The following is a 26673-nucleotide window of genomic DNA, read 5'->3' on the forward strand; positions in this document are numbered from 1 at the left end:
ATGTCTTGCCGCGACTAGGAGGCTTCATATGTTGGTTTGGTCTATCGCATGATGTTGCTAGATCCACTCTAGCCTTAACGTTGTCCTTTGACTTGTCAGGAATGTCCATGATTGTTGCCCAAAGTGCCTCGGCGATATTCTTTTCAGTGTGTATTACATCAATGTTGTGTGGAAGGAGAAGATCATCAAAATAGGGGAGCCGAGTCAAGCCCGACTTATGAGTCCACATATGTTGCTCTCCATATCCCACAAAACCACCTTCTGGATTGACCACAAGACCATCTATCTGTTCATAATCCGCGGCACTAGTCATTATTGGTGGTGCAGGGTCTGTCACTACGACACCTTTCATAAAGTTCTTGATGTCTTGCCTGAATGCATGGTCAAGAGGGAGGAATTGCCGATGTTTGTCGAACGATGAATACTTACCACCCTTCTGCAACCAAATGAACCTCAGACCTTCCTTGCATACTGGACATGGAAACTTCTCGTGAACACACCAGGCGTAGAATATCCCATACGCTAGGAAGTCATGCAGGGAGTAGTGGTACCAAACATGCATTTTAAAGTTTTTCTTTGTAGCTCGGTCATATGTCCATACCCCTTCCTCCCAAGCACGGACCAATTCATCAATCACAGGCTCCATGAACACACCCATATTATTCCCCGGGTGTCCAGAAATTATCAACGATAAGAATACGTTCTGTTGTTGAAAGCATACTCCAGGGGGGGAGATTGAGGGGGATAACAAACACGGGGCCAACATGTGTATGGGGTAGCCATCATTCCATAAGGATTGAACCCATCTGTTTCTAGCGCAACATGTACATTACGAGCCTCTTTAGCTTTGTCATGATGAATGCCATCAAAGTGGGTCCATGCTTCACCATTGGATGCATGTACCATCCTGTCAGGATTGTATTGTTTGCCATTTTTGTGCCATGTCATCTGTTTCGTGGATTCCTCGGTCATGTATAGCCGTTGGATCCTCGGTATGAATGGAAGGTGCCATAGGATTGTCACGGGAATGTCAAGCTGCCTCTTCTGGCCATCACCAGAATCTACCTCTAGGAACCTAGAGGATTTACACTTTGGACAGTACTTTGCTTCCACATATTCTTTCCTAAATAGGACGCACCCCTTCGGGCAAGCATGTATCTGCTCATACGGCATCTTAAGTGCACGAAGGAGTTTCTGTGACTCATGCATGCTCTTTGGCAGAAAGTGACCCTCCGGAAGCAGGCTGCCAATAACTGTCAACATACCATCGAAGGCGTCTCGACTCAGGCTATACTAGGACTTTAACACCATTATGCGTCCAATGGCATCTAGTTGAGAAACTTTGTCTAGCCGTGAAGGGGTTTCTGTGCAATGACAAATATGTCGTAGAACGCCTTTGCAGTTGCCTCTAGCTCCTCCTCCGTACGTCCTTCAGCAAACTATGCCTCGTGATAGTCATTTAACATGTCTGCTACCCCGGCATCAGCATCATAATCCTCGATGTGTGGTCTCACCACCTCCTCTCTCATACGATCGGCTTCACCATGGTAGACCCACCTAGTCTGTCGTAAATCTATTCTTCCAAAGATGTTCCCCTATGACCTTCTTCGTTTGTCTTTTCCTGTTTGCACATTTGCTGCAGGGACAACAAATTTTACTCGCTCCTTTAGCAGCCACGCCAAATGCCCGTTCTAAGAAAGCATCGGTCTTGTTGATCCATTCATTGGTGACCTGACCCTGACTTGCGCGGCCCGTGTACATCCACTCACGGTCCTCCATCCTCTAACATATATAGCGGTGAGTAATATAAACATCAATTACATCTACATGACGTTCCTACTATCTAATAGGTGAGGATAGATCCTAATCCCACACGAGGATACGTAGGTGGGGTTAGTTTCCATGCTCTACTCCTATCCGAGACAGAATTTCGGCAGCACCTCCCCGCTGTTCTCCAAATACACGTCCTACCAGGGAGATTGTGTATCCGGAGAACAACAAGGAGATAATGCCGAAACTCTGTCTCGGATCGGAGCAGACCATGGAAACTAACCCCACCTACGTATCCGCGGGCTGTCCAAAAAACGTGGACAATTCGAAATAGATACGGTTTTAGATATGGAAATATCTGTATATTTCCAACCGTATCTCTTTCGAATGGGAGACGTCTAACTAGGTTACGTGATCTACGACCATGATACGGAAAGAGGGGTTATACCTTGGGTGGCGGTGGAGTCAGGCTAGCGGGGCCGTGGCGGGTCGGTGCAGTGGCAAGGCGATGCAGTGCAGGCAGACCCGCAGCGGCGAGGAAGGCGATCGAGGTCGCCGAGGTACTCCGGCTCCGCTCCGACGGCCTCTTCTCTACAAAAAAAAGAAACATAAAACTGTCAATACAAAATTTTGGCAGCACCTCCCCTTCACGGTAAGGTTTCCAAAACCTGCAAGAAAACCAACGGCACGATGGCCGACATGCACATATATATGAACGGCACGATGGCCGACATGCACAAGATTATATCCAACCACATATATATAACAATGTCACAACCACTCATACGACTACCACCACTGCTACTCTACCACTACTACTACCGCAAATACTAATAATGCTACGACGACGACGACGATAGGGCATACCTAGTGGGCGTCGTAGGGCGGCGGTGGTGAAGGAGCCAGGGCGCCGGTGGACAAGGCGACGGCTGGGAAGCGCCGGGGACGGCGGCGGCGGTGGCGCGGGCGCGGCTGGCGCTGGCGCGGGCAAGGGTGGGGGCGGGGCTGGCGCGTCCTTCTTCTTCCTCCTTCCTCCTCCTCCTTCTCTTCCTCCTTCTTCCTCCTCTCCTCCTCTCCTCCTCCACTCTTTCTCCTCCTCCTCCGGCGGCGCGGGCGCGGGCGAGGGCTGGGGCGGCAGTGCTGGCACGGGTGCGGGCGGGGGTGGCGGCGGCGGTGGCACTAGCGCGTGCGTGCGTGTGTGCGGTGTGTGTGGGCCGGCTGGGCCGGGAGGTTAAATCTCCTCTTTGCCGAGTGCCCCCAATCTGGCACTCGACAAAGTTTTTTTATTTTTTTAATTCTTTGCCGACCTGGCCGGGCACTCGACAAAGAGGGTTTTTTAAAAAAAAAACTTAATTTTTTAAAATTCTTTGCCGAGTGTCACCGGACTGGCACTCGGTAAAGAGGGGTTTTTAAATTTTTTAAAAATTCTTTGCCGAGTACCACCCAGACTGGCACTCGGCAAAGAGTGGGTTTTTTAATTTTTTTTTAAAATTCTTTGCAGAGTGCCATAGGTCCTGACACTCGGCAAAGAGGCTCCTTTGCCGAGTGTCATTTTTGACACTTGGCAAACCATATTTTTTTCACTTTTGACCTCTAAACTTTTTTTGCAGTCCTCAGACAATACTTGTTACTCCATGTTCTAATGTGGCACATTTCTCGGACTTTTTCTATATTTCTTTAATTTATTTCATATAATTGAATTTTCTTGGGTAATTCAAATTATAACCGCTAGTCATTCGAATAATGAAAAAAAATGAATGAAAAAATGATATTCATGTTATTTAGTATAATGTGAGGCCGTATCCAGGAACATACCACCAATTTCGAACATCTTGTTCACGAAACATGACCACGAACGTGCGGTCGAGTTGTTTTTAAATTCTATAAAAAACAAACGAAGTCCGAAAATCATGAAACTTGTCAAGATGTCAAGATATCATATGTGGAGGCTGTGATAAAAAATTAAGGAGGTTTCACGCAAGTTGTCACGTACGATGCTTGCAAACCGAAGTCAGCCTCTTACCTCCACAAACGGCCCTCCACCTCCTGACGCTGCACTCCGCCGAGGTCCGACTGTCGGTGCCCAGACCCCCCCGAGGGCCGCGCGCGGGACCTTCAGCCACTGCAGCGTCCTACTGAAGCACGCGGTGTGAAAAGAGTAAAGCCTATTTTCCAATCTTCAACGATGGGCGTACTACAAAGCCAGACGCTAGCTACTCCCTTACCATAGAAACGAGGTAAAACATACAACCTCATAGCAAATATGCCTTGATATCATCACACATGCCGCTTGCGTGGAGCGATTTTGATATGTCAGCTAATGGTTTCAAAAGAAAAGGTTGAAATATGAAAATTGAACTTCAATGGTAGTTAAGATTGAAATCTAGATGCCACCTTAATAGAATTTTGTTCATCTACAAATTCTAATATATTCTTTTGATAGTCTATTTAGAGTAATCCTAATTAAAAGATTTTTACTTTTGCCAACGAATTTTTGTAATAGTAGGATTAGTCTTTCTGCCAAGCTCACTTACAAAGAAATGCAGAACACATCAACTCATGGGAAGGTAACAGCAAAGGTGTGAGTGTATTCCATTGGAAAGAGTATCAATATATCCCGGTCTCCGTATCCATTTGATGTGAGAATAAATAGTGTTACATCTCTTGGTTATTAAGGAGAAATATCAGGTATAAAATTATATTGGCTTCAACAACTTGCATCTGTGCCTATATGGAAATTTAGGCCCTGGAGAGTGAACACCAGAGGAGGAAAAGTATCATTATCCACATGATGGTTTGGACGCTGACAGTAAAGAAGGCACACCATAACACCTGTCCCTAAAATAGATAGGATATGCAATAAGCACTAATAACTCGAGATGATTGTAATTAAGACCCAATAATTTAAGAAATGCTGATGCTACTAACCAGTTTATCAACCTTTCAGGTACTTGGCGTTACTTCCATCTCACTAATTGCTACAGCTGGCGTATTTCCATGTCTTTGGCTTCAGTAACTTTGCACCTGGTGATAGCTGATGTTAGGATTTGTCCATAGAAATATAGAGTAACTGAAAAGGCATACAAAGATTGGAGAGTATGGCATCTGAAAGGTATATTGCTATTTAATTGTACCGAGTAATTTCCCAATTCTTTCTAAAACAAAAGGCATACATTGTGCATCCTAGCAGTGAAGTTATTAGAAAAAAAGAAGAAGCCATTTTAGTCGTCCCTCAAACGCTGGGTCCTGATTTTAGAAGTCAATGTTAGTTCCCTGAACTTCAGTTAGTCAAATTTCGTCAGCTAGACAGAAGAAATATCAATTAAATTGACAAGTATAAACTTTCCTTGGCATCTCTGTTGGAAAGGTAACATCAGGGGAATAGAAACATATCCGTTTAATTAAAGTCTTTTAGCTAGTTGTGTCCTTAATTGTTGCGTCTCCATCTGTTCGAGTGTAACGGGATCACTTGGAAATTGGAATACATTTTTTTCTTGTATTTTCTAAATGCTTAAACCAGCAAGCTACGGTGACAATTCCATAAAGAAAAGGAACTTTTGGGGACATTATTGATGCTGTAATTGTTGAGTAATTTCCAATGGGTTAATAATTTCTGGAGACAGTTCACACGTATAGACGCACATACGAACAGAAGAAAAATTAATGAGTCATTTGGCAAACTCGTGTCAAAAGATGAACTTAAGACTATATTTGGATGACCAAAGCAGAAATGATTCTTGTGGATGATGCATGTACTATCACTTAACGGTTCTATTAGGAGCAAAGCAAAAATACCACACTAGTTGATCAGTGAACATTACATTCAAATGATAAATATATCTCAGGAGTCAGGACCTAAACACTGGTGATACTGCATGCATGCCTAAGGGCTAAGGAAACTGATATAGTATATTTTTTGATAGCGAGTAGCAGCTTGACGAGGACAATACACATGAGCAGACGATTTTACGCAGTTGATGGTGAAATGGCAAAGTTATAGTTTAGTGGTACCTTGGTAACGAGCATCCAGATCTTTATCATCGTCATCGAGGCTGTCCAGTCGCTGCCGCAGGGACCAAGGGAGCGACTTTATACCTGGACAGTCTTGAATTGTAAGCTCACGAAGAGATGAGTATGCTTGTGGCCCATTGGACAAGAAAGGCGCTAGGCTTTCGCAACCCTGAAGACGGAGGCATTCCAGCGTTTGGAGCTCTCCGGAGACAGATTCCAATGATCTCAACTTTGGGCACCTATCAATCTCTAGTGTTCGGAGAGCATCCAGCTGGCCCGAGAGGAGTTGTAGTTTGTCGCATTGAAAAATATCTATTTCCCTGAGTGATGGGTGAAGGTTGAGAACCTCTGACAAGCTGCCACACCTCCCTATCGATAGCGATTCAAGGCATGGAAGGAAGTGATCCCTGGTCGATGAAGACAGCTGTGGTACAGCAGCTATGGATGCCATGACGTCAGTGCTAGGCCCTTCATTCAATGTCGGCTTGTCCTGTTGCTTGCCGAATATGGACTCAAGTTTAGGACACCCCCGAACATCCATTGTCTTGAGAGATGCAGGCACGTTGAAGACCTCTACCAGACTTGGGCAACGCCGTATGTCTAGAGACTCGAGGTTGGGCAGAAGTTGGCTCCTTTCTGATGCTGGTTGGCCAGGAGCAGCTCGTGCGTATCCAGTCAGATTATTGCAGTCCAAAATCACCAGATTCCTCAAGGATACCAGGCTCTGGAACTCCTCCTCCGGCCAGTAGACAAGTGCATCGCAGTAAATAAATTTCAGATCTTGAAGCTGTACAAAACATGTCCAGACTGCTAGTGCGTTTGAGTGGAGGAGCAAGTCGCAGCCCCGTCCTAGCTCCAGTCTTGTCAGAGGGGATTTAATGTTGTTGCTGTCCGCCAGCTCAAACGCACCGTGCTCAGCTGGTAAGGCTGTTTCTGCATCTTTGAAAGACATCGCCAGTTCGGACAGTGAATCAATAGCTCTAGGAATTGCTGCTAAGAAGATCTGCTGGTGGCCTTCTCGTATTGTTAATGAGCTGAGCTTTGGTCCCTCTGGTAAACTTGTTAACTCTGGGCTTCCATCAATACAAACAGTCTCAAGGTCAGGGAACATCCACTGTTCACCATTAATTGCTTCCATCACCCCGCAGCTCTTAAAATTTATTAAATCACGGAACATGAGTTTCTTTAATTTTGGAAACGATGACCGAGTTGTAATATCCCTATGTCCAACTGATGACTGTGTCAAAGATGATGGGGCTGTTTGCTTTGAACCCTCCCAGGTAGAGCTTACGCCAGGCAGAGATCCTAACCCCAGGCGGAGAAAATCAAACACATGGGAGAAGCTCATGCGCCAGGCAACTTTGCCAGGCGGCACAGCAAAGAGGCTTGATGTACGTGCTGGTAATGCTGTTATCTTTGGGCAGTCATGAATCGATAACTCTTCAAGATGTGGGAACATCGTGTCTCCTCCTTGAGTTGCCCCAACTTGTTCCCATCTCTCAAAATTCTCCAATTCCTCCAGTTCAAGTACCTTCAACGCCGGAAATGCTGAGCGTGCCATTTTATAATGTACCCCACACAGTTCTTCGAGCAGTGGACCTTCTGGTAGAGCTATCAATTCTTGGCAGCTGTGAATAGATAACTTTTCAAGATGAGGAAACATTATCCGGTGTCCTTGAGTGGCTTCGACTGCCTCCCATCCATGAAAGCTCTTTAGATATTTTAATTCGAGTATCTTTAATGCTGGAAATGCTGACCATATCTGACCGCATGATTGTCCAAGTGGTGCTGCTTCTGGTAATGCTGTCAGCTTTCTACATTTCTGAATGCACAACTTCTCGAGACGAGGAAATATTACCTGCTCTCCTTGGAGCCAGTTCACTTCACACCATCTATCAAAAGCAGGCAGTCTGACCAGCATAAGCTCCTTTAGATTAGGAAAATTGAAGAATGTACCACCGCTGCACAAGCATTGCAATTCTTCCAATCCTTCCAAACATAGAACTTGTAGAGCTAGTACTTGCCGCAGTGGTGGAAGATTCTTCGACTTCTTACAATCATAGAGATGAAGCTCAACCATGTTTCTCAGCATACCCATCCACGCCGGGAAACTGATTCCATGGTAATCATTTATCCTCAGAGCCTCCAGTCCACGAGGAGCTTCCAGACCTTTTAGGACCTTATCACAGTGTGGTTTCCCCTCCTCGGTAGCTGTCCATCTTAATGACAACGCTATGAGATCCTTTTTATTTGCAAGATTGGCCAGCTTCGCATCCGTTCCTTCTTTTACATTTTCGAGTTGACTAAGAAGCAGTGAACCACCTAGGTTATTTAAATGCTGCAGCTCTCCGATACTACTGCAATCAGACCCTACACCCACTACAAAATTAGTGAGTGTTTGCAAGGAAGTGAGTTGCCCAAGCTTTGGCGGCATGCCCTTCAACTTCCCACATCCGTGAGTGTAGAGGTGCCGAAGTGCAGTCATGTACTTTATTTCCTTTGGAAGCCGGGCAAGATAGATACAGTGAGAAACATTCAGCGTATGCAGATGATATAAGATGCTTATATCTTCTGGAAGTGACTCTATATAACTCCATGAAACATTAAGATACCTCAGGTGATGCAGATACTTTGGTTTTAGTAGGAATGTGCCCTTACTTGCAGAGAATAATAAGGCTCGCATAGAGCTGTACTTTTCTACATGATGTAGTGTACTTTTGATTCTTGTACATAGTAGTGTTTGGATAGCTGGAGATCTTGTCTTCAGATAACCGTTCAAAATGGCCTCTGGCTCATCACACAACAAACCTATATGGCGACAAGTGTTTTGAAGAAACTCACTCTGCTTTGGCTTCTCATCAGTTATGGTAGCAACTTCATTTTCCATGGCAGACAGTGCCACATCATGCATGAGATCATGGATTTTACATGTAGTGATAGGGCAATACCAATACACCTCCTTGTGCTCTCTATCCCCTCTGACTTGCTTCACATCTTGAAAGAATGACCTTGAGACAAGCTCCTCGAAAATGTGTTTACCAGTGGTTTCAAGATGAATGTCTTTTTCTTTGGGAACAAAGCCATTTGCCATCCATAGTTGGATCAGGAATTCCATGTCAATATCAAAGTCCTTGGGAAACACAGCACAGAAAGCAAAGCACTGCTTCATGTGTGATGGCAGTTCATCATAACTGAGCTTGAGAATAGGCAAGATTTTATCTTCCTTGTTATGGGCGATGCTTTTGCTTATGACAGCCTTCCATTCTCTTGGAGTTGCCTTGCCACGTAGCACAGATCCTAGTGCATTCGCAGCCAAGGGAGATCCTGCACATCTTTGCACAACGTCATCAACCAAGGCCAGTAGCTCAGCTGGCCTATTCTCTTGCGAACCGAATGCCTTAGTCTCAATAATTTCCTTTATGGATCCATCATCCAGAAGTGCAATGTCATGGGCTTTAATTGTACCCATTAGTTTCGCAACTCCTTCCTTGCGAGTGGTTGTCAATACGACACAACCGTTCCCACCATGCTTAAGGCTGGCTTTTAGCTTCTCCCACTTGTCACGGTCCTCATTCCAGACGTCCGTCCAACACGATAAGATACCTGTGTGACAATAAGCCTGGCATTAGTGCATGGAGAGCACAAGAAATTGCAAGTTTTGTGCATGTTCGAGAGGGTAACGTGCAACTCAGATTTTAGCATGGCGTTCACCTACAACTTATTTAACTGTCAGGTTTGAGGGGCCTTCGAGCATCGTAAGACGAATGGAGTGACCGTGAAATACTTAAAATGAAAATGACATGCACCTGGTGGGGTTTGTTTGCTCTTGTCATCTTGTGGCTTATGTTGAGTAGTAGATACTGTGTCAAAAATAGAGTTCAATTCTAGGTTTAGACTAAGTCAAATTTATTAAATTTAACTTTATTTATAGAAAACAATATCTATAATTATATAGTGCAAGTTTATACTCCATCCACCTCTGAATAAATCAGTTTTTAAAGAGTTGTCTTAAGTCAATTTTTAAGTTTGAACGAATTCATAGAAAAAATAGCAAAATTTATGAAACCAATTAATATCACTATATACACCATAAACTATATTTTATAATGTGTTCATTCGTTGTCGTAAATATTTATGCTCATTTCTATAAATTTGAATAAACATTAAAAAAATTAACTTAAGATAGCTCTCTAGAAATTAATTTATTTAGAGACGAGAGAGTAGAAAATATATCAATATTTATATATCATTATAAGGGTTTGCTTCCTAGTCGCGTTGATGCTTTGGTTAACGTGGAAGGAGCAGAAAAAGGCGCGTCTTCCATGGGTGGCTCTATGTCTCCATATTGCTAGGCGCTTTGGCACTAGGATTAAAGCGCAGGCGCAATGGTAGGTTCAGGCTGGCTATGGATGCCTGTGGTCGTTGTTTGTTCTGTTCTGAACTTCGTCCTTCTTAGCTGTTGTTGAGTAGAACTTTGTAGGTCTGTATTCGTGCCGTCCAAGCTAATAAATAGCGGATAGCGGTTTCATAAGGGATTAATGTCTATGTAGCGGATCACAGATAGCGGGTGCTATAGCGGACACTAAGTTTCAATAGCGAAATATTAAAAATAATCAATTCTTTTGGAGGATATGTTAATACTAATATCATGTTTTCTTGAAGAATTAGAAGTTTTTAGTTAATTATTACATTTAATGACACCACATAGAAGCATATAAATGAATAATGTATAAAGAAGGCATGTGGGGATATGATTAATCATCCCATCATTCTTTATGATTGTCCAAATTACCATCTTAACATTTTATTGCCATCGGAAACCATCCACATCATCACTTGAATCATCGACATAGTGAAATAGCGGACATGTGTGTGGTCATATGTTTCCTTATTTCTTAATTAAATACTTCCTCAGGCACATTCGTGAAAAAAAAATTATATCTCCAAATATATAGGTTTGCTCTGAAAATATATTCGGTACTAAAAATATTAGTATTTGTAATAGGTTTGGTTAAACTTAAGATTGATTGACTAAAAAGAACTAGAACTCGATACTTTTTTAGACGAAGGGTGTAAGTTCGATAAAAATATTCTCTACAAAAAGAAAAGGTTTAGAAACACATGAGAGAGAATCCACTTTACCTCTTTCCTTTAAGCTCATCCTGGAGCTTCTTCTGTGCCTCTTCAAGGTTCTTTTCGGAGCTGTTACAGATTTTGTTTGCAAGCTTAAAAACATCAAACTCGTCTGACACGGAGACCCACTTGTGTAGCTCAAAATGCTTCTTGACATCGGGGTGGTTGTAGATGAGCTGAGCTAGGGTAGTCTTACCCAACCCACCCATTCCAACGATAGGAAGGACAGTGAGCTCTGCGACGCTAGCCCTATCCATCAGGATCTTAACAATCTTCTGCGTCTCTGCGTCTCTTGATTTGGTGGCAATATTACCGGAGTCAATAAGGATGGAATCAGTCTCACGCCACTGCTTGGGTGCTGGTGCTTCGTTTTGATAGTTGAATCCAAATGTATTCATTTCAGTCACAAGGACCTCAATGGTCTGCACGATCTTGCGAAGCTTGTTGCCCATTCTATTACGGAATGCAACACGGTTGTGAGTAGGAAAGAGCTTCACTCCCTCGAAACCAAGCTTGCGGATGTGCCCCTTCTCCTTGGCTTCACGACGGAGCGCCTCGTAGTTGAACTCGTCAAAGGCTTCATTCACCTCATACGCCACCGTCTTGACCTCCTTGAGCCACGCCTTCACTCCTTCTCGGCGCCTCGCCTTCTCCTCGGCATCGGTGATGACGTCGAGGATGGCAGGCAGCTTGCGCATGAGGATCTTGTGCTGCTCCTCCATGCCCTCCATCACCTTGTACTGCTCCAGGAGGTAGCTGGACGCCTTCTCCTTCACTAGGGACAGCAGTGGCCCGACCACCATGCTGACCACCAGCTCCGCCATTGGAGCAGTAGTCAGAGCTCACGAGAACACACGCTCAGAACGAAGTCAGGGAAACACCGCTGCTGAGCGCAGAAGAGAATGGTCTGAGCAAGCGGTTTGGAGGCAGATGGAGAGGAACACCAAGCCTTGATCTTCTCGGGAGTCAAGTGGATGTGTTTATTAGTTGCATCGGTAACAACACATGAGAGCTCGACTTCCCACTCCAGCTTGCAGCAGCCAGCAGCTCACCCAATGGATTCCTTTTGGACGTTCAGAGCAAACATTGACCAGTCACCAGACTGATCACTGTGCCATATCAACGTTAACAGCTAGTGAGGCATCTTGAATTTTTAAATCTCAACATCTAATACCATCATGGCTGGCCATGTTCATTTTGTCATTACAAAATTATCCACTTGCATAAATTACCGTTGAGCCAAATCTCGAGGCCCAGCCGTCCAGGTTCACATGCTTCTCCATAAAGAAGTCATTCTTTTTTTTTGTCTAGTAGCTTCACTTTTGTCTCTCTTCGATGTCACTGTACTCAAGTGGCATAATTATTCATGGTTATACAAGCAATCAGACTTCACTGAGAAAAGAGCATGTAGAACGGGTGTGCAGACCTTCGAGTGATCGACAGAGTATGCATGTGAGGGGTTTTTTTTTTTTTTTACAACAAACACAATTTCATTTCAACAGCATCTAGCTGTAAGAACCATTACAGAGTCAATGGTTACAGATTGAAGTGCCAGTGATAAAGTGCACTGGTTTACATGATCTGTATGAGAACAGAAATAGGAAACAACAGGAGCAGAAGACTGAAGTTCCTTTGTATCTTGAAAGTACCTATGCTTCTGTTGCGACTGAAGTTGTCAAAGAGCTGTGTTAGGTACTTGATTCTCCAATCCGGTGGATTGGAGTGATCTGAAGAATTTAAGAAGTCCACCAGCTGTTGACTATCAGATAGGAAATTTGTGTGTTGGAGTTGAAGTTGAGCCGTAATAGCTGCAGCTTCGGCCATCAGGACTGAGGTGGAGTGTTGCATAGCTGCTTATATATATATATATATATATATATATATATATATATATATATATATATATATATATATATATATATATATATATATATATATATATATATATATACGGTAAGGCTATTCTACAGCTGGCCACAGAATAACTTATTCTATAGCCACCTTGATTTACGATAATGTTTGTACCAATTTACGATAATGACAATACACATTTACGATATATGAGTTACTATAATTCAAGATGATACTTACCATAATGCTATAGTAAATCACTTATGAGAGAGTTACCATAATCTCGTAAATTAGTATAGTAATTATCGTAACTCAAAGTGGCCACAGACCAACTTATTCTGCGGCCAGCTACAGAACAGTACGTGTATATATATATATAGGGAGAGGCTATTCAGTAGCCGGCTACAAAATAAGTTATTCTGTAGCCACCTCCATTTACGATAATTTTATATACTAATATACGATAATGTCAATACATATTTACGATAGTTGGGTTACTATGACACATGAAGATATTTACCATAACGTTATAGTAAACTACTTAGTAAGGAGTTACTATAATCTTGTAAATTAACATAATAATTATCGTAACTCAAAGTGGCTACAGAATAAGTTATTTTGTAGCCAGCTACAAGATAGGAGTTATATATATATATATATATATATATATATATATATGTATATATATATATATATGTATATATATATATATGTATATATATATATATATGTATATATATATATACATATATATATTGTGGAGGCTGGACCTGGGTATTGATGATGAAAATGCCGATTCATGCTCTCCTTGGGAGAGAAGAGACCTGATCCGGCACAGTGGAGGCATCTGTGTAGCACCTAGATCCCTGAAGCAGAGGTGTAAAGGACACAGTGTGTCTGTGTGTTGCAGTCGCCATGAACCTGTGCATCTGATTTGTTGGGTAGTTGTTCCCTGCAATGCAACAGTTCATACCTGGAGTTGCAGGTGTCAGAGTAGTGTTTGCTTGTTCCTGATGACTGTGCGCATGGCTCCTGTCTTGATTCCTGTTCTCCTGATTGGTGTAGGTGTGTGTAGCACACAGAGTCTGCACCCTGTAATCTGCAATTGCAGATCGGTGACCTGCATCAGCAGAAGGCATACCTGTGCTTGAATTGTTTGTGTTGGCAGGCAGTATTCCTTGCCGGATGGGCACCATGTTGATCAGGTGTACTGTCCGCCTCGTTGCATCGTCTTGCTCATTGTTCTCCATTGGTTCAGGTGAAGAAGTTGCACCTGTCATTTCATTGTTCATTCCTGGAGTGAAGGCGTTGATATTTGAGGTTACCGCCTCTGTGTTGTGCATTGCCTCCTGTGTTGCATAGTCCTGTGCATCCTCTACGGAGAATGGTGAGTTTGCTGTGTTGATATATGCCGCCACAGCATGATGTACCTGCCAAGTATTCCATGTTTTCCTGCCAAATCTTTGATCATTTCGGGCTTTCCATATATACCACATAGTTACAAGAATTTTTTTGCATCAAGGAGTTATCAATTGAATCAGTAATAAGTACTGAAAGAATAACCTGTACTCCATCATCCTCATTTGGTAAAGTGTCAGTTCATAGAGGTGGAGTGGCTGAAAACCAAACTGCACGAGCAAAATCACAGTGAAAAAAATAAATGAGCATCAGTTTCAATTATTCCACAGGTGCTGCAATGCTCGTCAATGTGTGTTGAATATCTTGCTGCTCGGCATCCGGTGGCAAGAGCTCTGCGTATAAGTCTCCAAGTGAAAGTCTTGATAAGTGGAGGAAGGTTTTTCAGCTTCCACATTCGTTGAAGGATCTGGTTAGCCTGTTGCTGCATGCTCCTTGATCCTGTGAGCGGAAGTTCAACCTGAGCCTGCAAACTTAAAAATCTGTAAATATTTTTAGTTGTGCAGTCGCTTTTTCTTACCGAAGTCCATCGAAGGATGTCATGGTGCTGGCTGTCCACCGTTACAATTTGGGAAATAATCTGAACAGCCTGAGGATCAAAGATGGTGGAGAGGAGATCCAGGTTCCAAGTATGAGTATTAGGGAACCATAGATCAGAGACCACGCTTGGAAGAGGAGAGTGAGTGACAGGAAAGGGAAGGTGGTCATGAATGGAGTTCCAGATTTGACACCAAGGAGAAGACCAAATAGAAGTGTTGCCATTATGAATTTGGTAAATCACATTCTGGACAAAATCATTTTTAATCTGAAGGATAGAAGACCAGAAAATAGAGCGAGGCCCATCAGCTCTAGCCGTCCAAAACGAGGTGGAGTGGAAATATTTGGCTTTTAAGATGCTGGTGAGAAAGGGGTTTTTGTTGGTGGCAATGTTCTAGGCAGCGTGGGTGATCAGACTTTTGTTGACAGTGAAAAGGTCTCTGACTCCGAGACCCCCATTTTCTTTGGGTTGACAAATATCTTCCCAGGAGCGGCAGCCCACCAAAACCTCCAAATGATTCCAGTGATCTTTTCAACAAAAGTTTTGGAAAAAAGAACAGTGGACATGTAGTATATAGGAATAGAGGCAAGAACAAATTTGATGTAGGTGAGTCTGCCAGCATGGTTAAGCTTATTGGCTTTAACAGTGGTGAATTTGGAGCGGAACTTGTTGAGAATGAAATCATAAGCCTTATTCCTGTCCCTGTGACTAAAAATCATTGGACGACTAAGGTGCATAGTATTAGGAAGAAAAATGCTTTTAATTTGGGATCGGGTGGCACTGTCAACATTCTTGCTAAAGTGGATGGAAGATTTTTGGAAATTAGGAATTTGCCCGGATAACTGCGAGAATTGATGGAAAAGGGAATTAATAGTGGAAGCCTCAGCAACAGAGGCTTGACCACAGAGAATCAGATCATCGGCAAAAAGGAGAGAGTGGATGGGTGGACAGCCGGGCCCCAAGTTGATGCCTGAAAGATTCTTGTTCTGCAATTCAGCTTGCAAAAGAATAGACAGTTCATTAACTGCAATGACAAAAAGATACGGTGACAGGGGGCAGCCTTGACGAATGCCACGTTCAGAGCGGAAGGTGGCAAAAGGTTCACCGTTAACCAGTACAGAAAAAGACGGCGATGAAATGCATGCCTGGATGAGTTTAATGAAATGACCATGGTACCCTTGACGACGGAGGGCCAACTCAATGAAACCCCATTCTAGCCTATCAAAAGCTTTAGCAAGGTCTAATTTTAAGAGAAAAGCTTTCTTATTCCAATTTTTAAGGTTGAAGGAGTGAATTATTTCCTGGGTGATGATGACATGAGAAGAGATATGCCTGGCAGTAATAAAAGCCGCCTGAGCATGATTAATTGTATTAGGAAGGTGAGGCTTTATTCTATTAGCTAGAGACTTAGCTATAATTTTGTAAATGACATTACAAAGACTTATGGGTCTAAAATCTTGTGGAGTTTGAGGTTGATCTTTTTTAGGAATGAGGGCAATATAGGTTTTATTGATGTCATCGCTGAAATGTCTGGAGGAGTGGAAATCTGTTACCAGTTTACTGACGTCCTGTTTGATCCACGGCCACTCCGATTTGTAGAAGGCTGCATTGAGGCCATCGGGTCCCAGGCTGGCATTGTTCCTCATCTGTTTGACAATTTCATATAATTCCTGCATATTTGGAATGGAGTTAGTGTAAGTGTCATCAGCTGGGCAAATCATAGAACCTGTGGAGAAGGCAGCAGTGACATCACGGGCAGGACTGTGATGGTTGTAGGTAGCATTGGGTGCATGGATAGGTAAAGGAACAGGGGAGGGAGGGGGCTGCTAGGTACTGGTCGGTTGATTGGTAGGCTGATTCTGGGAAGTGAAGATGGATTGGAAGTAGTGATTGAGGGTATTAGCTAGCTGGTCAGGAGTGGTGGATAAAGAGCCGTCACGATTGTGGGGATTATTATACATCCAGGACAATGGCGAGTGTAAACAGACTGCCCTCACGGGTCGCAATCATGTCAATGTTCGTGACGGAGGTGGTGCCAAAGCAGGTAATAATCTTGCTCCTACGTGGTGAAGTAGTATAATTCTTGATTCTTGTTTATACCTCTCTTCTTTATTTTTATTTTTTTGCGAATTTTGTTTATACATCATTTGCTAGCACTTGGAGTCCCTAGTTGTTCCATTGCCACTAGTGGCAGGCTGGATATCTCCAGTTTGTATTGGCAGACTGGGTACAGCAAATTCTTTTGGCGGAATGGCCAGGTGTTCTGCCGTTTCATTAAGTTGAAAGCAAGTGCAATACTTGCATGGATATGAGAACTGTTGACTGCAACACTACCCTTCTAAAACGAAGAAGAAAAGGAAACTGCAGTACCCTACTAAAACAAAGATGAAAAGAAAAGGACTAAATATAGCCGCTCTAACTCACATCCAGCCTTGGTTTTCTTTTTCTCCATTTCCAAAGATCAGAGGCTAATTGAGACCCAGCTTCTCCAGCTTCAATCTAACCCGCCCAACCAGCAAAACCACTCTCTGCAAAGCCACCTTACCCAGCAGGCAGCAGCACCACGACCTCCTTGCCAAAGATGAGATTTACCACCTTCAGAGAGCTAAAAAGGATTGGGCTGTCAATGGAGACCGCAATACTACTTTCTTCCACCGCTCCATAATTAAAAGAAATAGACGTAACCGTATAACCTACCTCCACAATCGGGGGCATATCATAATGATGGTAAATATGTAAATAATCCATCCAACCACCCTGCTGGCATCTCCCGGGCGGTAACAGACATTTCGTCGAACACCAAACGAGCAAGGGGACTGGAACCACCACCTCCACTCCCGTGCGCGCGAACCACCTTCCTCGAGAGACAGGTTATGGGGGGTAATGGCTGTCTGGTCTCTGGTATCGGCGGCGGGTCTACTCTCTCCGTTCTGGATGGGGAAGCGCAGAGGGGCCAGCGGCGACTCGGCCCGAGGCGGTTGAGCTAACCAATGGCCGTTCGAGCTGAGAAGATGCCCGTTTCCATCTGCGCAAAGGCGTCCGGACCCACGAGGCCTCGGATTCGTGGGAAAAGGCATCATGACGCTTGGTAGCGAGTTTGAAATGGCAGTATGGATCAAGCAGTTCAGGCATACGCTTACTGCTCATTATCACAAGCTTTGAAATGCCGAGACATCAAACAATATGCAGCACCAGCACCGCAACTTCCATTTTAAGCAACCTAAGAAATGCACAAGTAACTAACTACTCAGCATCAGGAGTTCACGATCACAAGTGAAACTGACTCATTTGTGCCGTAAATACCTTCCTCGGATCTTCACTATAGAGGCGGTGCTGTTAAGACAGAAGCAATGTATGCCCAACAGGAGCAGATAACACAACAGACCTGTCAAAACCAGCTTTAAAACGAAATGTCATGTTTCCATGTGTTAACACTTTTAAGGTGAAGGATGATGAGATCCGACATTGATGGCAAGAGTATTTTAACAAATTGTTCAATGGTGAGAATACAGACACAACCTTTCAGTTGGATGACTCTTTTGATGACACCAATAGGCGCTTTCTGCGGAGAATCCAAGAATATGAGGTCAGAGAGACATTGAAAATGATGAAAGGAGGTAAGGCGATGGGACCGGATGATATCCCAATCGAGGTGTGGAGATGCCTCGGGGACATAGCTATAGTATGGCTAACCAAACTGTTCAACCATATTTTTCGATCGAACAAGATGTCTGACGAGTGGAGGAGAAGTATATTGGTACCGATCTACAAGAATAAAGGGGATATTCAAAGTTGTACTAATTACCGGAGAATTAAGTTGATGAGCCATACTATGAAGCTATGAGAGAGAGTTATCGAGCATCGCTTAAGAGCAATAACACGGTCTCTATGAATCAATTTGGTTTCATACCCGGAAGGTCAACTATGGAAGCTATTTTCTTAATAAGACAAGTTATGGAGTGGTATAGGGAGAAGAAGAAGGACCTACACATGATTTTTATTGACTTAGAGAAGGCTTATGATAAAATAACAAGGAATGTTATGTGGTGGGCTTTAGACAAACATAAAGTCTCAACGAAGTACGTCGGGCTCATTAAGAACATGTACAACAACGTTATGACTAGTGTTCGAATAAGTGATGTAGACACGGATAACTTCCCGATTAAGATAGGACTACATCAAGGGTCAGCTTTGAGTTCTTATCTGTTTGTCTTAGTGATGGATGAGGTCACAAGGGACATACAAGAGGACATCCCTTGGTGTATGCTTTTCGCGGACGATGTAGTGCTAGTTGATGAAAGCCGGATAGGAGTGAATCAGAAACTGGAGTTATGGCGGGAGACTTTAGAGTCCAAAGGTTTTAGACTCAGTAGAACTAAAACTGAGTATATGAGATGTGACTTCGGCATTACTACTCGGGAGGAGGAAGATATTAGTTTGGAAGGTCAAGTACTGCCTAGGAAGGATACCTTTTGATATTTAGGATCAATGCTACAGAGAGACGGCGATATTGATGAAGACGTTAGCCATAAAATTAAAGCAGGGTGGATAAAGATGCGCCATCTGGTGTCCTATGTGACAAAAGGGTACCACATAAGCTAAAATGTAAGTTTTTATAGGACGGCGATTAGACCTACTGTTGTATGGTGCAGAATGTTGGCCTACGAAAAGACGACATGTTCAACAAATAAATGTCGCGGAAATACGTATGTTGCGTTGGATTTGAGGTCATACAAGAAGGGATCAAGTTCGAAACGATGATATACATGACAGATTAGGGGTAGCACCAATTGAAGAAAAGCTTATCCAACACCGGTCGAGATGGTTTGGACATCAACGGAGACCTCCAGAAACATCGGTGCGTAGTGGAATCCTAAGCCAGGATAGTAACATGAAGAAAGGCATAAGAAGACCGAAGTTGACTTGGATAAAGGCAATAAAAGAAGACTTAGTTCTGCTGGGTTTAACTATAGCCTACCTCAATTTGTTTGGGACTTAAATGCTTTATTGTTATTGTTGTTGCTGCTACTACTGCTTACAAAGACACTTCATCTACTTTGACATCTACAACAAAATAACTCCCATCGTCTTATTCTTCTACTTGTATATATATTACAACCCTCGTAATTCACATTCTGAAATCATTAGAGGACCACGTCCAGAGCTTCTCCAGTTACGCCGTTAGAAGTTCTCCTTGTGGAACTCAAACTTTGTATTTGTCTTGTGGGTGAAGTCTGCTGAAAACTGCCGAAGCTGTGGCACAAGGACAGGCTCACCGCAGTAGAAAACTCCTGAACAGTAATAAGATGTTAGATGATGAAGTCAATTGACGTTTCTAGTGCTTCGATATGATAGGAAGATGACATAGAATGCTTCGACATGATATGAAGATGACAAAGTGACATACCGACGCGTTGGTTCTCATGGTTCACGGCAACATGTTTGAAAACACCTCGCCAATTGGGACGCGCAAAGTGCGTCTTGACACTAGTTCCAGACAAGATGTCGACTCCCTTCTTCGCGTGTTGGAGCTCTTGAAGCATGACAATGAGGGCAGAACGTGCATCCCCTTCCTCGTACACACTCGAGCAGTGGTTGTGGAGTTCAATGACTCCATCCTTGTCCTTCTCTGCCACCTCATTCATGACCCCTCGGAACCATTCAAAAGATCCCTCTTCTCTGGTCACCCAGTAGAAGTAGGCTCTCTTTGTCATGAATGGCCTCTTCTTGGCCTTGCCACTGCCCTCAGGCTCGGTGCCTGCAACAGATCCTCCATGCTGAATGTGGTTAAGTACATCCTTCACAATGCTAATCAATGGAGTGGCTCCAATGCCTAGTCCAATGAGCAAGAGCACATCATATTCCCGATAGTCTTGCGCTGGAGCACCGTATGGTCCATCAATTATGAGTCTTGGGAACCTAGAGCATGTCAAAATTCAGGGTCAGATGAATCTAAGAAATGTATATTTTATTGTACTACATTTCAAAACAAATCAAACAAATTCTACCTGGCGTTGCTCTCAGTGATCCCCTTGGAAAGGTCAGCTCTGAGGAGTCCACTTTCTCCATCAGTTGGAGGACGGCATGCCTGGTACATATTTACATAATTGTCAGGTCCAATAACAAAAGCAATGGCATCAGATATCAAAGTTCACAAATAACAAATTTCACAAGTTGTGTTCACCATCCTCAAGAGTTATTGAGTCTTGTTCTAGAAGGGGCTTATTGGACCAATAAAAACTCAAAACCTACGAGCCAAATTACCTCAGAGAAGACAGTCCTAAGACGTGAAGTCCAATCACCCCTTGTGCGAATGTGGACACTAAGATAATCATCTCCTGGTGCTGATGTAATGGAAAATGGGTGCCTGCAAGAGAAGAAAATTATGAACTTCTGTCATCTGCTGATCATATAATCGAGGTACATCACTTTCCTTGAGGAAGGGTGTAACTGCCTACCATTCATATGGAGAGACAGCACGACAGTTTATGAAGATATACTGCCCACTCCGATACCTGAATCCAGGTGGCTTGGACATATAGAGAGCCAAAACATTCCCTGGATATACTGCAACCTATTGAGAGGGCACAAAGTTAGAAGTCAAAAAGGAAAACCAAAATTTTCAAAATGACTTCTCATAAATAAAATGAAAATACTACAGAATAAGTAGGTATCTTTGTAGAATGAAAGAAAATAGACACCGAAATTCGAATTGAACAGAAAATTTGGGTGGAAGGGTGTGTAGCACACCTACTACTAACTGAACTTTGCTTTGTTCTCATCGTATGCAAGTTGAAAAATACATGGCAAAACCAAAGGAACGGAATTGCCGGTACCTTCTGAATCCTAACAGCATCATGGCTCCTAAATAGCCGAAGAATTCGCTCACTTACATACAAGAGCACAGGGACAGCAAGGTACATCCAGGTCTGCAATGGTAGAAATGCTCTGTAAGTAATGACTTTCAGAAATTAGATGCTCTCTAGCCAATGAGGGTACAGATGTTTACCGTTTTCTTGTACCATTTCCTGCTTAGATATAAGCAGATCCCGTGGACAACGAGCAGTGCATACACAATAACAAATAAGTGGTGCGTAAACCAAAAGGCATTGAAGCCAGTCATTTTCTTGAGGGGATTAGAATCCTTGAGCCTATTACGCCGAAACCATGGCTGGGCCAATACGAAAGCTATAGTCATAAGTACAACCATGACCACCCCTGTCCACCCTTCAGTTCCCTTTACAAACCACCAGTAATTTGGTGCCCTTTTGTCTCCAAAGAAAGGCTTCATTGGTTCATAGGCAGCATCACTTGCATGGAGCAGCCGGGGAAAATCACATGTCAGGTGAGCACCTGCATGCAAAGCAACACCAACTGCAACACCTGCTGCTATTACCTGCACAATAATTCCATACATATTACATAATGTAATTTCCACATTAGTAAGTGTAACTATCAGATGGGAAGGTTAACAATTCATTCTCATTGGTCCTCTAGGATAAAAAAAGAGAACTATGTTTCAATTGGAATGGATACTCCCACAGAATGGAAAGGTGCATCCTGTGTTCAATACTAACTGAGTACATATAGTCTTACCTTGTGGAAATTTATGTTGTCATTGAAGGGCACAACAGCTCCGATCTTTGTCTTTGATCGAATCCAAGTGATTGTATTTCGGCAAACAGGAAACAGAACCAGGGCCATATTGAATTTGAGGGTCTCTGCAGCACCTTTCGCAGTGCACACACAATAACCCATGATGCCAAATACAGCTCGATTACGGTATTGGATGAACTTCCAAATGAAGAGGCCAGTGCAGATCGAGAGCCAGAGAGTCATAACCCAAATGCGCTTCCAGTTCTCCTCAAGGAAGTACATGAACTCTTGCCAGTAGTGGTAAAATGGACCTGTGTTCTTGTTTGATGCAAGCTTCATGCTAAGAGCTTTGCTAAGTTTTGAGCTTTGTGTTGTCGATCTTGCAGCAGCTTGAGATGGTGATTGCAGCAAAAGTGCCTCCAGATCCTCAAGCTGTTAATTTTTTAGCATGGGTTAGTTCATGGACTGTGCCACAATTGTTATTTTTTGTGAGTATATTGGGCAGACCTCAATGTATCCCAGATTGTCGCGGTCAAGTTCTTCCATAATGAGTGCTGTGTACTCATCAGCCCGTTCCTTGAGCTTGGAAAGTTTGTTTGCTGAAGCACTGAGGGTAATAATCTGCAAGAGCATATTATCATTTGCTTAGCACCTTACAACACACAGCATGAACATATTAGGTTTTAAATTCTTGATTCTTCTGACAGACCTCCTTAACCTCCTCTGCTGTGATCCTTCCATCAGCATTCTTGTCAACCCTGAACAGAAAAACTTAACACATGGTAAGTGCCAAATAAAATTGTTGAATACACAACAGCTGGTGTAAACTTATTACTGTACAATAGTTTTGCTTCATAGTTTTTTTAAGATAGCATGTTAGTAAGGCCAAGTATTTTTTTATGTGGAGGTGGATTTCGATAACGCATCAGCATACAGTTATGCATAAAGAAGGAAACCATGCCAGGACTGATAAGATATTCATCAAAATTACTAACATGTCAAAGAATGTCTGTAGACGGTTGTCAAAACCCTGATCACTGAGTTGCTCCCAGAAATCCTTTCAGCTCATCCTTAGTGAGCAGCTGCTTTGTTATCCCTCTCTTCCTTGCTAATGAATCGAAGACTTGCACTGCAAACTCATCAGATCCATCCATCCCTGCACAATCCAAAGCAATGCTTGTATTAGCATTGTTCAAATAGCTGTATGGAGATACATATTCATTAGAACCACTGAAATTACCAATGCATTTCCCAAATCTTGAACGTAGCAGCACGCCATCAACCTGTAGCAGGTTGAACCGTTTCTCCACTTGCAGCCCAGCCGTCATGACCAACTTTTGCAGTCACAAACTGCAAGCCCTTGAGCGCTACAGCAGCCCCACTCTTGCTTCTGTCCAATCTCTTCCTCACGTTCTTTCCCAACTGTGTCTGTGGCACCTTATTGCTTGAGCTCTTCATCTTTAGCACATTTTTCACCTGCCTAATCTTTGATGATAGGCTTGCCGCTCCTTGACGAGGAAGGTGACACAAGTGACAGTCCGTCAAACCCACCACCATGCCCCGAGCCACCATCATCGACTGCCCTGACATCTTCAATTGCCACTGAATCACGCTGTACAATGGTGATTTCCACAACCTCATCATCATCTTTGAACCTGGTGGTCTTCACGCCCTTCCGGCTTGATTCTCCCAAATTGCCACTGTGTGGGATTAGTGTTGCAGTGTCTTCTTGTGACCTCCTAGAACTGCCTGTGTCCGTGGCAGCTTCAGTGGCTGCCATATTCTTCTCTACCGCTGAGGTCAAGTTCTCCTTACTCTCTGGTCAGAAGATAAAATTAATAACCAGGACGAGAATAGGGGAAACCCTTGCAATAAGTACTGAAGTAAGTAAAAACTTGCCAACTAAAATACATTTCTTATCTATCCATAATCAGTCAAGTAAAGAAAAAAAAAGAGAGGAGGAAGGCATCCTGATAGAGTAATATTTCAAGGAAGTGTTCATTTCTAAAAAGAAAGAAAAAAAAAGAACAAATTTCAACAAGATTAAAACTACCTGTAGTTTAGGTACAGATATTTTGTAAGAAACATTGGCCAAAAGACAGGGAAGTCAAAGAGAAGTAAAGGTGACGTAAAATTCAATCAGATCCAGAACTTGCATCAGAGTACAAATATGCGTAACATGATGCTACTTTAAGTAAGAAGAAGATGATAGGGATAGCCCCAACGGATTTACAGCCATGGACGGCATCAGCGAGGTTTGAAAAGGGAGGAAGTAAAAGCACCCTAGCATAAGCATCTCCAAGAGTTCCTAAAACACTCTCCCAATTCTTTGATTTTTAGAAAAACTAAAAAATATGTCTCCAACAGTTACTAATAGCAGCTCCTAATCTTTGAGGACTCGATAAAAAATGACTCAATGCGCGTAAAGATCCGCGCCTCTCCCGTCGCGCGTATCCCTCCGGGTCGCGCCGATCTTCTCCCTCGCGCGGCAAAGAGGAGAGTCTCGCGCACCTGCTCTTCCTCCCGGAGGCGAGGAACATGACGGCGCTCGTGCTCGAGTCCGGCCCGTGGGACGTGGGCGTGCCGTATCCGACCTACTTCCACCCATCCCGCGCCGCCGAGGTGGCCTCCTGGCAGCGGACACTCCGGCGCGCGCGGCGGCCCTGGATGTTGGCGTTCGTCGGCGCGCGGCGGCCCGGTGACGGCGGCACCCTGCGCGGCAGCAGTGATCGACCAGTGCGCGCGGGCTGCTGTAGTGCGGCCGCGGGCAGCGCAGGGATCGGACTGCTACGCCGGGCAGAAGTGGCGGCGATGAGGGAGCAGGTGATCCAGATGATACCCAACATCATGTACAGGACCCGAGGGCTCCCTCCGTGGAGTTCAGGGACGCCAGGGTCAGCCGTGTCAAGCGGGAGCTGCCTCCACGGCAGGACGACGATGACCTGGCGCCGGTGGGATGGCTACTTCGACATGCGGTGATCTTGTGCAGCTTGCTCAATCCCTCATGCACACTGTTCTTGCTTTTGGACTAAAATAAAATCCTAGGCAAACAGATGATGTTACTTTGGCCCCCTGTATACTGTTTACCGTCATCAAGATACTGCGCGACAGCGTGATCGACCAGTGCGTGTGGTCCCGGCGGTGCGGGCTCCTGCAGTGTGGACGCGAGCGGCGCAAGGACTGCTTATGTGCTTCTTCTCACGAAGAAGATGATCGTATTTACGAAATTGCCATTGAACGATTGGAATATGGTTTTAGAATATATCTTTAGGAGTGAATTAATGGGTACTTCTTGGAGATGGCTTAATTTAATACTCCCAATCTTTTTTTAGGAGTTGGAAAACAATATGTTTTTAGGAAGAAATTATAGGGTAAATCAGGGAAACACTCCCATATGGGAAGAAACCGCCCTCCGGTTTGAAATACCGCCCACACAAAAATTCCTCCTCGTGCTCAGATCTAGTGGGCGCTGTTCTCAAATATTAAAATAGAATGGAACACCAGCAACGACCTTTCTCAACCGAACAATCATTTCTCGGTACTAGAAAGAGCAAACTTTAAAATGGAACAAAATGGAGAAACGTTTCGGAGTGAGTCGCGGTTAAGAGGAGCGGGGAAAGAACTGAACCAAGTGGAGAGAGAAGAAGAAAATCAAGAACAGAAGAAGAAGAAGAAGAAAGTTTGGAAATTTGGGAGGCAGGGATCATGGAGAAGCCGGAGAAGAACTCTTACCTTAAACCCTCCCAGAAGTTTCAGCCGCGGAATGGAACTCCGAGCATTCCCTGAATCCTGCCCTGAAGAACAAAGAAAAACTAAAACTAAGGAGTCCAGTCTTCAGCGAGCAGTCGGATTGCAGGCTAAAAAAAGAAGAAACAGAGGAAGTAACTTCGCGCTAGAGGATTTCAGATTTCAGGGATGGAAACGGAAAGAGCAAAAGGACAAGGTCAGTGGTACCACAGAGCAGGAGTACACGCGGCGCTGAGCCTCAGCAAATGCAGGTGGATTCTCAGGCCAGCCGTCAGCAGCCGGGAGGCGTTCAGGGAAGCAGCAGATGCAGCAAGGGCAGGTGGGCAGGTACTAGAAAGCAGTACCACCCCGTTCCTCCTCAAAGCGATGAATGAACTACAGCCTACAGCGGTGGTGTGGCGTGTGCGGACTCGCTAGGAAGGAAGCGGGGCGGAGTGGAGTGGCGCTGGTGTTCGTGTCAGTTTGTGGCGAGTTGCATTTGTATTGTTGGTTTTCCCCCTAACAAACGCTGGATGGATGGACAGCTTGACTCCCTCGGACTGCTACTACCAACAAAACGCATTGTGCATTTGGTGGCATCGCTGGTGGTGGTGGTGGGGTTGGTGCAGGCG

General features: G+C 43.9%; 1 long non-coding RNA gene and 2 pseudogenes across 1 annotated transcript in view; 1 reads left to right on the forward strand and 2 right to left on the reverse strand.

The window, feature by feature from the left end:
- Positions 1-4356: 4356 nt before the first annotated feature.
- On the reverse strand, positions 4357-11738 carry LOC136456052 (disease resistance protein RGA2-like; annotated as a pseudogene).
- LOC136456053 (uncharacterized) overlaps positions 6002-26673 on the forward strand; it is a 110202-nt gene continuing 89530 nt past the window's right edge. Inside the window, exon 1 of the long non-coding RNA XR_010759329.1 lies at positions 6002-6035. This is a non-coding gene — a long non-coding RNA (uncharacterized lncRNA). The remainder of the gene's footprint in view (positions 6036-26673) is intronic.
- On the reverse strand, positions 19648-25311 carry LOC136456050 (respiratory burst oxidase homolog protein B-like; annotated as a pseudogene).

Source organism: Miscanthus floridulus, chromosome 6 (genome assembly GCF_019320115.1).
Source record: "Miscanthus floridulus cultivar M001 chromosome 6, ASM1932011v1, whole genome shotgun sequence".
Lineage (NCBI taxonomy): Eukaryota > Viridiplantae > Streptophyta > Magnoliopsida > Poales > Poaceae > Miscanthus > Miscanthus floridulus.